A 13,671-nucleotide genomic window follows, 5' to 3' on the forward strand; every position below is an offset into this window, starting at 1 on the left:
CGTAAGGAAACAGTTCAGTTGAGGTTGTCAGCACTGTTATGCCCTGCTGTAAGGACACAGTGGAAATACATATTATCACAGCTAAAGCAACAAAACAACAAAAAAATAGGTATGTATAGTATGTGAGAACTGGAGGTGTATGAATACTCATTGCAGCAAATGTTACATTTTCTAATGTCGTATTTTTCATTTTATAACATATTAAAGCATCTGGAAACTCCACAGTTCTAACTATGTAATTTAGGGACCTACACACATAATAGTAACCATCTGAGAAATTAATTTCAAGTCTTTGTTCACTTTTGTGTTCTGGGTATGAATGGGGTTGGCGTTTGCCCAGACATTTGTTGTGAAAATTATGCAATTAATTCTGTAAATCAATCATAAAAAAATCCACATCAGTTGTTAAGTGGGTGCAACAAAGCTTTTCTGCTCCTGCTGCTGCCCTCTATGATCTGAGCCTGAGCCAAATCAACAACAGGGTAATGAAGCAGTTATATCGCTCCAGACTCCTTTGACGCAAATTTACCTTGCAGAAATCAATGTGAGTTAAAGTGTACAACATAGTTATAACATTTTCACTGCTATGTTTTGCCATCAAACAGCCCTTTTTGACGGGGAACTGAAGCCACTGTCTTCACAGCCACCAGAATGCTTTGGAAAAAAAAGATAGTAATTTTACCTCATATGACACAGAAGTTGCTGGACTGCTGCTGCCTAAAATCCACGTCAAGCAACATTAGTTTGGATCTGAAGTAAAGGAGAGCACAAGAGCATACGATATGTGCAGACGGCAGGAAGTCTCCAAAGCAGCTCCATGTGTAATAGTTTCGTTTAAAAATAATACAATATATGAACTGTAAAAGTCATTAACTGATTGTGTTATGATCAGAGACAATGTGGTCAAGAGGAGAGCCCAGCATCATGCTCTGACAGAAATACACCTCTTTGTCTCCGGGTCGGGCCGGTCTTGTGGTCAGATACAACGTCTCGTTCATTTTGTATGTCATAGATCACAATTGTTTAATCCTTGTTTTTCTGGATCCCAATAAACACACAGACACAAACACTACAGCTGCTCCAGCTGTCATGCTGACTGATCTTTTAAGACAGTGTGACAGCTGTGACCCTGTCCTGTGCACACTTTGCAGGTCTGTTGATATATATTAGGCTTTATAATTCTAATGTTTAACATAAATGAAAGGTGTTTTGTGGTTGTGGAGATGTGTGTGCATGCCTCAGCCTAGCATGAGACACACACATGCAGACTTTTACCTTCAATATTTACACTTTACTAATCCACACTCCTGTGGGGGTTTTGTGATTGTGGAGACGTGTCTGTGTGCTTCAGCCAAACATGCCAGGCGCTATCTTGTGCAGGCAGACCGATTGCGCCACAGACTTTTGACTCCATGTTTTTGCTCCAATGCGCCGAGCACAAGATATCAAATGCGGCTGGCCATGCCTTCATTTTGCCCTCATTTTTAGACCTTCATTACCTATCTTGCTTGTGTGGCAAAAAATGGCAATTGCGCCAGTGTAAGATAGCAAACCCACCTGCACCACCAACACAACATTTCTGCGTCACATATAAGACCCTAAGACTGATAATGATTTTTTAGGCGGTCCTTTTTAAAATATGTTTTGCTGCTGCCCCTGTCTACAGCGGTCCACGATATCTACATTGCATAGCTTATGTGTTGAGGCTCCTGTGATGTGCCACACCCAGGCTGTCTTCAGAAACGGTCTAAACTAGTGATTCCCGAAGTGTGGGCTGCAGCCAACTGGTTGGCCGTGAAGGTCATTAAAAATAAATTAAATGTTTTTCAAGTATCGGTTTTGTATTTATTTAATATATTAAAAGTATTAAGAACTAATAAATATAGCCATGGGATTCAAATTGCATGTTATTCTTAATTTTTCTGTTGTTATGACCCCCAAGACTGGGCTAGGGGATGAGGGGTGTAACAATAAATAAATGTAACCGGTTGAAAAAGGAATAAGGGAAAACTGAGACAAAGGTGTAAACAAGTTCTTTTTATTAACAAATTAAGTGCAAATTTAAGTTAATAAATGAAATAAAACAAAAGGATTAACTTAATCTACTAAATTAAACAACAACAACAACACACAAAGGACAACTAGCCAGAAAGGCTAACAAGAAGCTAGCTTTTGAGAGCTGACAAAGCCCATGACAAACAACACAACAAGCATTCTGGCCTGCTTCTGCAGGACTAGACTACAGATACACAGACTGGCTGCACTCTCCCAGCTTTTGAGCACCAGGTCCTGATTGCAGAGTGACTGCACCTGAGCACTGGACAGCTCAGCACACATACACACCGTGGCATGTAACACTGTTTATCAGGTATTACACCATATTTGGTGATCACATTAACATCCAAACGGATCTTATATCTCATCCTTGGTACGATTATTCTCGTGTGTTAATCAGAGTTGTGATTAAAGTTTTGGCAAGGCCGCAGTAGATTTTTCAGATTTCAAATTGGCATTGGCTGTGGTTTTCTTCATTTATTCATTTTCTGTAACCGCTTATTCCATAAGGGTCGCGGGCTGCTGGAGCCTATCCCAGCTGACACTGGGCGAGAGGCGGGGTTCACCCTGGACGCTGTGGCTTTCTTAAGTTTGGGAATGGCTGGTCCAAACAGCAAAATGACCTGTTTTAAAATAAGGTCTTTTTATAATTATGAGTGTTTATTTTGACTTAGACTTTTGTGGGTGCTTAATGAGAAATGAGAATAATGAGACGTTAATGAGAACGTTGATATCATATGTGCATTTTACTTTTTAAAGCCACATTTCCAGAGGCTTTAAATAGCCCTGATGTCAAATAGTTACTGAGTGACTGGTAAATGCATAAAATTAAATTATAGTCACACTTTTTCAATGCACAGTATTAACATACATGGCCACTTGAAAAATTATCCATGTGTGACGATAATTTAAACAAGCTTTGATCTATAATGTACAGATATGATTCATTCCTCGTGTTCTTACATCTATCAGTGTGAGGATCATTTTGAAGTCATGTGAATTCAATCACCTCCTCATGACAACATCATAGGAAGTGCACCTGCACGTGTCTCATTGAATCCCTGCTGGACCAGCTACAAGAGGAACAATGATGATTGATTAGTTACAGTCAAACGTGTACCGACATGTGAGTCTTCTCCTCTTCTCCTTTTCTCCCCAACAAAAACAATTCTCCCTTTCCCTGCAAGTCCTTTCTTTTTTCCTAGCTTTCATAAAACAAAACACATAGACTCCTGACCCACATTTCAAAAGGGCTGCTTTCACTAACACAAGAATAAGACAAAGAGAGTCAGGGAAAAATAATAAGACAAAGACAGAGAGAGAGAGAAGGAGGAGGCATGTGATGCATCCAGGAATGAGATGACGGCGCACTGCAAAAACAGCCCTGCTAGAAAGAAGCCAAATATTCTTAAATATAATCAAATTGTGTTGTTTTAAGCAAAAAAAAAATCTGCCAGTGGGGTAAGCCAACTTTGCTTGGCTAGAATTCTTAAATCTAGGTCAGAGAGAAGGTAATGGACCTTAAAACTAGAAAACACATTTAAGAAATAGAGTTGCCAAAGAAAGCTTATATTAAGACACATTTTCTTTTGCAGTTAGCAAAAAAAGAACAAGACATAATTTCTTCAAAAAGCATGATAAAAACAAGTGACTGTCTTGAATTGAGGCACCAGAAGCATTTTATTTTTAGCATTTTTTATTAAAACAGGTAGGGAAAAAACAGCTACTTCAATGAAAAATACTGACATCGCTGAATCTGTCAATCAGGGACGAAGCGAACGTGTGAGCAGCAGAGAGGAGCGCCGTATATTTGCTGGATGTGTGGTGTTTTGTGTGGTGTTTTGGAAGTAATAACAGTCTTTCATGTTTTCATATGTGATAACGATGATGCTTGCGGGATCTGCCTGCATCATTTAACCAAATGCATCGCTGCACTGTGACTCATTAGTTTGAAGTTAGATCTGAAAATGTCCTTAAAAACTACTTTGAGTTCTGTCATACATTTTTCAAATAGTCATGTTAAACTATAATGTGTTACTGATATAATGAGTAAATGCCAGGCAGTCCTTGTTCAGCACGGCCATTTGTATTTTGCTGTGTGTGTGTTGTGTAGACCAGACCACAGTTCTGTTCATTATGTGAAATGTGAAGGAGCAGGATCTATACTCCTTAACATCTGATGCGCTCACATTTATTGACAATTAATAAAAACAGATTAATTCAAACTTTAATTGGTGTCATTTCACAATATCCTTAAACTGAGAAGATGTAGAAATGATCTTACCCCTAAAATAAGAAAAACAATCTTGTTCCTCTGCTGGGATATCATGCAAATGTTGTAGTTCAATAATATCTTATTATGACAATGTTAGAAATATTTTCTTAAAATGAGATTACTTTTCTAATGCAAAACTTGCTCAACTAGATTCTTTTTCTTTTTAAACAAAAAATAATACTTATTTCCAAGAAACAAGTTTTTGTTATGTCTGTCTTGAAATTCCTTTGTGTGTTATAACTATAGATCTATGAATGCAGACAGAGCTGTCTAATGGCGCCCTATAGGCTTTGAGGTCGCCCTGCAGAGACAAACCCGGGTGTAGGTATAGGCTGTGCATTATAAACTTAGATAGCTCATGACTTCATACAGTCTGAAATAGCTGGCAAAACATTTCTATGTGATGCCACTCAGCTGCCATATTGTTATTTTCTCCACTGGTACGCCCAGTGTTAAATAAAAGTTCTCTATGAAACTAAATCAACAAACAGCAGATAGAGACTGCAGAGATGTGATGTGGTGCAGCTGCATTTATATTAAAAAGCTATTTTAGGTTGTTCCCAGTTAATTATTGTGTGTGAAAAAGAAAACAAATACTGTTGGCCGTGTACAGCAGCATTCTCAACCAGTGGGCTTCAGGGTGCCATTGAGGCAGCGGTACTGGCAAATGATTAGATTTTTTAAAAGATTTTAATTAATATAATTTACAAAGTTACTTATCTTTAGATGTAAATGTTCTCAAGAATTTTAAAATTAAAAATTAATAAATAAAAAAAAACGTTAAATTGAATGCATAAATTCAATGATAACTGAAAACTGACTGCTCAAATTAATTAAGTAGTGAAAACTTAAAATGTTGAGTGCCAGTGTCTTTTGTGTTTATTAAACTCAAAACACAAGTAATATGAACTTTACTGAACATGAAATAGTGTTTTTATACTTAAAATAATTCAGTTCTGTTAACTCAAGCTCTGATGACCCCCAACTTTTAAGGTTTATGAACAGAAAATTTTTTTTTTGAGTACTGCTAAGTTATTCAGGTTTACAGTGTACGTTTAAATATCACTACACCAGCCATGATAAATGTGTTTTGCCACTGTCCTCTGTTCACTCTGTTCACTGTTCTCTCAGATGCAGTGACGTAAAATAGATCAGTTTTGAAACAGGAATGTAATGCTGAAGACAAGCCTGTGCCAGTAAAAGCTCCAAAATACATAATTATGTTTTCCTCCTTTTATTTATCATTTTATTTTTTTGTCATTATTGGAAGGTGGTCTATAATAACAGCGATAATAAATATTAATCCAAATCCTAAAGCTTTGATTTGATGAGGTTAAAAATACATAGTCAGGCCGACCACTGTTTTATCATTTTGAGCTTGCTCAGCATTGAAGAGACTGCAACAGGCAAGAATAACGAGATATAACAGCCGACAGTATGAAATTGAGTTATGCTGTATTAATTGAGTTAGGCATTCAGGAAAACTGTGGTCTTGATGTCCTGACAGGCTTGGCAGCCTGCACAAACATGATAATTTGCCATGACAAAAGATGCTGAAATGGAAACTAAAGCCTAATGGGTGACTACAGTGTATGGCACATGCCTGAACTCACTGCATAATTCATTGTAGGGAAATTAACTCAAATACTTACTTTTTGTCTGAATTTCTACTTATCTGGACTGTAACTCTTCAAGGCATGGTTTCTAGGAAATGTAAAGTATCAATTCAGTAAGAATTTCAGTCTACAAATTGTTCTATAAGGATTGAAAGAATTCATTGTGCAAGAGTTTCATTCTGCTTCAGCCCTGCAGTCACCATTTCCTGGTCAGACGACTTGGCTATTTCAGGGTCAGAGGTCATATTTATCATGTTTTCTGGGTTCTTCTGACACATAAAAAGCTCTGATCTTTGCCGTGGAGGTACAGCAGTACTTTTCATGACAGCCAGGAATGATGGGGCGTGTGTGCAGCATTCATTCAGACTGCACACACCGGCTGTAGTAGCAGTGGTGTTGTTGCTTACTGTGGACTACGTAAACAAACAAAGCTGTGGCTCACACGCTGGGGTAAACAAATCTGGCTATGAATCTGGTCTGACTTATTGTAAAAGCTAAACTGTAACATTGCCATACTGCTTCATCATCATTGAATTTGGACCTATAGGAAATATTGTTTTAATAGCTGAGTTCTGGTTAGGCATGGTGGTCCTATGTATGTAAGGCTGACCTGCAGACCGAATGCTGGTATCAAGCCAGAATGCAACCAAAGCTACACAAGACTGCACCTTTTTTTGTGGATCATTGAGTCCAGATGTGCACTTTGTGTAAAAAACTGTTGGCTAGATTTACAAAAAACGATTTGTGCCTCCTTTTACACGCACTCTACACCCATAGATGTGTGTTATTTATCAAAAGACACACACTAGCCTTGAAGAGCAGTTTACCATCAAAGGCTCTGCTTACATCATCAGTGAAATGTGCCTCTCCCCTTCACACTTACGCATTCAAGAGAGGATCATCATGATGATGTACGATGATGACCTTGATGATGCATGATGATGAGGAGGATGCCTGGGAATTAACAGTTAAGAGAGAAAGATCTCCTGTATACTGCTGTCTTACTGGTAGCACAGTAGGAATGGCTGCTGCTTTTCTCATATAATTTGACTCAATTAAGTTGAGATTTCTGAGCAATTATTTTGTTTGCAACAGATTCAAATTCATTCATTCAAACAAATTGTATATGTTTTGCCGCATGTGTGCAAAAGACACACGGTTGTGCACAATTTGCATAATAACATCTCTGAGAAGACTCTCAGTCATCCACATCATGGTATTCATAGCAAGGGTTGTCATAGGCAACTGGACTTGATAGAGTTCTTGAAGACGTTTCGCCTCTCATCCAAGAAGCTTCTTCAGTTCTGACTGACTGGTTGGGAGTTCAGGTATTAAACCTATGTGGGGTTGTTAACGCCTAGAAGGGCATGTGACTCATGAGCCCGTCCTTCCATTCCTTCGAAGACAGCAGTGTTCGTATTTTGGCCAGGGAAGCCAGATGATTTGAGAGAGGAGTAAAAGAGGCTAATTTTGTTAACCTGGAGCGGCCATCCCTCAAGAGAGGAGGAGGTCTAGACACAATCTGCCACATACAATGCAGTCTTAAGATCACTTCCCAGGCAGCTGGATACAAAACTACACTCGTGTGACTCTTAACGACTCACATGATGGCAGGGACCTTAAGGACTTTCATTCACACTTCCCCCCAGCTGACCATAACGGTTCACACAATGGAAGGGCGGGCTCATGAGTCACATGCCCCTCTAGGCGTTAACAACCCCACATAGGTTTAATACCTGAACTCCCAACCAGTCAGTCAGAACTGAAGAAATTTCTTGGATGAGAGGCGAAATGTCTTCAAGAACTCTATCAAGTCCAGTTGCCTATGACAACCCTTGCTACGAATTTGCATAATAACCATCTGCACGTGGCTTGGTGACTGAATCAATGTTGGTGATCCATTCAAGTATCAATTGTCAGTACTTTCCATCAATAGCTATGGCATGGATTGTTTGTGACCGCAGCAAAATTTGCAAATGACCTACTTAATGCATTTTTTTTTTTTTGCAGTTTTGCATGGATGTCATTTTGTGGCAATTTTTTTCTGTTCACTGTATATGATTAAGAGATCAAAGGTGAATTGTCTGTTTACAGTACATGTAACACATTGCAACACAAGTACTGTAAATGCACTGTTTAAATACAAATGTGTGCATATCCATGTACTACAGTATTGTACAGTATTGATTTTTCCCCAGTGAATTTGTTGTTGAATAAGGCAGTCAGTATCAACAAAAACAATGAACAAATCTGAGATTTATATATAGGCGAGAAACATTTCCATGATTGAAAAGCTTGTCACACTGTTATTATTTAACATTTCCAAGTGAACATAAAAACATGTATTTTCCTATGATGTCAAAGTTGAAACACATGATTGCCTTCTGTGCTCCACGGGGCAACCCCAAGGCTTTTTTTTTTTGCTTTTGATTTATATGTTTTTGCTTGGGGCATGTACTCGTTTTTGATCTGATTATCGGGTCTTCCTATCAATTTTAGATCACTAATTACAGCTCTGACATTCGTGTTACTTCCCACATATAAAAATCTACATCTGACTTTGTTGACACACTCCGTTTTGAAAGATAGTAAACAGCGGAGACAAGGGCTCGATTCAAAGGAATGCCAACAATGGCGTTTGTGCTTGTCACACGTAAGAGTTTTTCTCAGGCGCACTGTATTTTAAATTGCATGTGTGTACATGTGTGTCCAAAATAGTTACTTCAAACCAGTAATTCAAAAAGTAGTAAGATATTTTCTTTACTCTCTATTTACTTAAAAGTACAAATACAACATTGAGAAAGTACTCCACTTTTGTAAGTTTAGTTTAGTTTAGTTTCTTTGATTTATAAAAGGACAGAGTGCAACCTCCCAGGATGGACAGATGTGCAGTAGATTTTGTGTGTACAGAACAGAACAGCAAAATCACCAAAAATACAGTATTTGAGGACAGAGGTTCTGATACAGAAAATTATAATATATATGTGAAGAATGGGGGTCCAGGAGGACGTCAAAGAGCTTCAGGTGTTGCCTGTTGGACCTAAGCCATACGACCTCCTCTCCACTATAGAGACCTGGAAGAGGACAGGCTACAAAATTACATGAACTACATAAAATTGATAAGAACATTTCTCTGAAACCATTTCAGGAGACAGCAGTGAGGCCAGCCATACAACCTCCTCTCCTCTATGGAGACCTGGAAGATGCCACAGAGACAAAGAAAAAGAAAGATAGATATCAAGATATCAAATTTGTCTTTAAGAACAGTACTTGAGTAAATGTACTCAGTTATATATTCCACCACTACTTCAGACTGACCATTGTAAATATCATTGGCACCTTCAAAGTGGTCACACGGGACCACAAGACACAGCAGAGGTCAGAGGAGGATGAGAAGAGGTCGATCTGTCTAAACTGGACTCTTCTTCGCTGTGCTAAAAGGCGCACAATAATATCAGCACCCCTGTCAAGTCAGAGAAGTAACTTTTCCTCATAGATGATAAACCATTAAAATCAAACTGTGCCTTAATGCTTTAAAATAAATTGAGTAATAAGTTTCATGATTCCTTCGCAGTATGTTTAATCATCAAATGTTTTCAGCCACATTTACCTGGAGTGTGATGTACTGCGGAAGAGTTATGCAACCTATTTTTGTTTTTTAGTAAATTTATTTATAGACATGCATTGCTTCTGCTCCAAAATTATTACATCGATACATTAAACAATTTAGATGAGACACCAGAGTAGTATTGATGCCAAGTTTGAACATATTTTAGTGGATCTGTATTGGCTAAAATAAAGAGTGTTCTGTGTGATGTACACCTCGGCCTGTTAGTACACCTCTGACACGGCTAGCCTCTACAGTGCACCATTTTACTTGTACTGTGGGTGAATGTGAATATATTTGTAGGCATCAGCTTGAGTGACTGAGTTGTGACATCAAGGCTGGGAAAATACACTCACTGAGGTCCAGCTCTGTCTTTCTCATCAGCAAATTGTGTAAAGTGTACTGTACTGTACAATGGTGAGTGTTTCTGCAGTTCTAACACCTTCAACAGAGTGATGTGTCCTCATGACACATTAAAAATGAATATTAGACTCCCAATCCATACAAGTTAAAATTACAGTAAATTCATCATCTGTAACAATGTTAGAACTGTGAGGTCAAAAGGCTATAAAGATGAATCTGTTCTTAAGTCATGAGGATTGATTGAAACTGTTTTAAAAAATAGTTAAATAAATTTTGTTTACTATATTCTTTAGTGTTTAACTGAAGCTGTGATGGTGTTAACCTGTAATCTACAGAGTGGTCTAAAAGGGATAGTTCCTCACAAATTAAAATTCAGTCATTATCCACTCAGCAACATGCTGACTGAAACACTGTTGGGATTTCACAGGAAAAAAGATCTGCAGAATCTCCCAAACGGTGGAAATGAGTGGGGACCAGTTTTCAAACAGAAAAAAAAACAACCAAAACAGACAGAGAATGTCTCCAACATTCACTTCCACTGTTTGGGAGATTCTGCAACGCTGTTTTCTCCAGCAGTGTTTTTGTGGACTAAATGAGGGTGAGTAGGTAATGACTGAATTTTCATTTTTAGGTGAACTATCACTTTAATGTTACTCTGAGATAGACTGCTTCTGTCTCTACATACTTGGGAAAAACTGCAGTATTTTTCTCAGTGAGTAGTGAGTACTTACAGAGGCGACACAGTCCCTTTCCCTTTCAGTTCAATTCAATGTTTTATTGGCATGAGTGTTTTATAAACAACATTGTCAGTGTTAATAATACAATAAAAAAATTGTAGTTTTTTTCCCCGATTTTACTTCTCTATTTACTATCCAGTAACTTGCTTACATGACAAGAGTTTTGATTTGATTGTTATTGTGACATTTTTATTCAGTTAGATATATGTTTTTTCTGAGAAAAGTAAAGTGTGGATGTGTTTTGCACTGTTACCTGTATACACTGAAGTGAGTTTGACTGGGTTTTGTGAGTTTACTGAGCTAAAACTGCTTTTTCTTGATGGCAATATGAGATAAACTGAGTCACAGCAAGATGACCCACACTGATGATCACACCGGGGAAACACCCCACTATCACTCTAGTGATTATTTCTCCCCATTTTTATTTTTAGAGTCGTAACATCTTCTCTCTCAGTCTGTTTCAGGAGTCACATCCTCCCAGGCAAACTTTCATCCATATCACGTTAGTAATGATCAACATATTTTGCCCATTAAAAAAAAATATGGTGTGTTTATGTTTTTACACTGTTTCAGATATTTAATCAACATTTGAGCAGAAATAAGTATTGGATCAGACTCAGAACTGGTAGCTATCCAATTTAAAGACTGGCATCTGGATTGGGGCCACAAATATTTCATCAGCACAACCCTATTTAACAAAGTAGTGGGCCAAAACCAACTTTGTACATTGTACCATCAATAAATGGTACACAGAGCTGGAGTGTCTCTGATCAGTTAGTACATCAAAATCTAATACCAAAAACTGTCATCTCATAACTCTCTAAACACAACCCATACATCTTTGTCAGTTAAGAATCAATTTAGGATAGCTGTTCTTTGATTGTATTTTTAGGTCTTGCGTTGTCTTTGGGATACTATTGTATGGGATGTTGGAGCCAGGTGCTGGACAGCTGTCTGTCCGTTCACCAGGCGAGCTTCTGTTACTGTTGTCCCTTTTCATTGCTGATTCAGGTTGGCATCAAGGTATCCTGCTCAGGACCGACTGACAGATGGTGCTGGGACACAAAGGCAGTGCAGACAGACAGATGAAGAATGTATGAAATGGATTGTGTTTCATAAAAATCCTCCATCGTCCTTCATGTGCAAAAACAGATAAACACTATTCTTCTTGAAATGAATAAGCCAACATCTGGATGATTGTTATTCTGCTGAATGCGCCACAAAGCACATGATTTCTGGAAAATTAAAAGCATTTGAGATAATTTATCTAAACAATCTAACACCAATTTGATTGATATCACCCAGAGTGCAAAAAGCAGGATTTAGAAAAACAAATAAAAGAAGAAATATTAATAATGTTTTTGCAAATTAACCATTTAGTATTCTCTTTTGTATGTTGCATTGATAGATAGTTAAAAAAGATAGATTCAAATTTTGTTAAAATTAAAGGGACAGTTCACTCAATAATCTAAACTATATATTGTGTCTTTTACCTGCTTCTTCTTGGGCTATTTATCCATTTAACAGTTTTGGGGTGAGATGCTGAGTTTTGGGGTCTGCCTTTTAATGAGACTAGATAGCACTCGGCTCCTGGTGCTCAAGCACCAAAAAAATGCTTTCAAAAAATTCAACGCCAGATTCTCTTTCGAAAAATCATGAACCTCAAGATAATCCACAGTCCTTGTTGTTAGGAAATGAATGTATTAACTAGTAGACAGAATGTAGTTCTGGTAGATTTTACTGTAGAAAGAAAGTAGATTCTACATGAAACTGCTCTCAGCAAAGTCTATGGATTATTTTGAGTAACTGGGTCATGATTTCTGGAAAGAGAATCTGGTTTTGAATTTTTCAAATGTATTTTTGATGCTTTGTGCACCACAAGCCAGATGCCAACTAGTTATTATATAATTCACTAATATTCGAGAGATGAGGGACATCTCTACAGCCAGCTCACACCAAAACTATCTAGATGGATAAAATGCATTATAGGTGAGCAGAAAAATCTGTTTTTTGATTTTGGTGTGAACTATCACTTGCAGCTTATTCCACCTATGAGGAACATTACAGGCAAATGCTTGTTTTTCCCAGTTCATTCATGAACGGGATATCTAACGTAATGCAATCTTGAAAACAAATGTTTCTTAAAATATGATGATAAATAAAATAGCTTATTAAGAATGGTTGTGTACTGTTCTAAGAGTGTTAAGTGATGGCCACACAACTCATAAAGGACAGAATGATGATAAATCAACAAGGGTCACAATGTTGATTTATCTTCAGTTTTGATCAGTAAGTATTTATTTATAAACGTGACTTTATTGGTAAGGATTCATTCATGGCATTGATATTATAGCTATCAAAATCATCCCTAATTAACAGGATTATGTGAATGCTGATTGGCTGCTGCTTTGCCCCCACCCCCATTTTTTTCTGTCTACATCTAATTTATTCCACTGTTCGAACTCTGCACTGAATGAGGACATGTTTTTACATTCAAACACATACATGAATGGATGCAGTAGTACTGCCACTTTCATTATGCGGCATATATGAATTGCATTCCTTAAGGTCAAACATACATCTCTTTCCTGTGTGGAACAGACAAAAGAATGAAGATTGATGTCTTCTGTTGTTTCTGTTTTCTTCATGAATAATGCTCCTGGTAGATCTTCCAGCGTGGGGATCAAGGCTATACACACTATGTGCCTTTGCTGGTGGCAAAAAAAAAACATGCTCGCTAGCAAAGATTAACCATGACATTTTGCTTTCATTTGCACTTCAAAGCCAAACCCGTGCCCCAGTCTCAACCCCACCCTGCAGAACTCTCCACACCCAGATATCCATTTTGTATCATGTCATTATCCCCATGTCCCATGTCTGCCTTTTTAGCGCCTCTACCTTTCTCATGTTTATAGTCCAACATTTAGATTTGATGTTAGGGGGTCCAGCGAGCATTTTACAGCAAGGTGAAGACAGTGCATGTTTATGTCCAGGGGATGAGATAAAAATGAGAATAAG

This window comes from Lutjanus erythropterus, chromosome 6 (assembly GCF_056507025.1).
Source record: "Lutjanus erythropterus isolate fLutEry1 chromosome 6, fLutEry1.hap2, whole genome shotgun sequence".
NCBI classification, from domain to species: Eukaryota; Metazoa; Chordata; class Actinopteri; order Lutjaniformes; family Lutjanidae; genus Lutjanus; species Lutjanus erythropterus.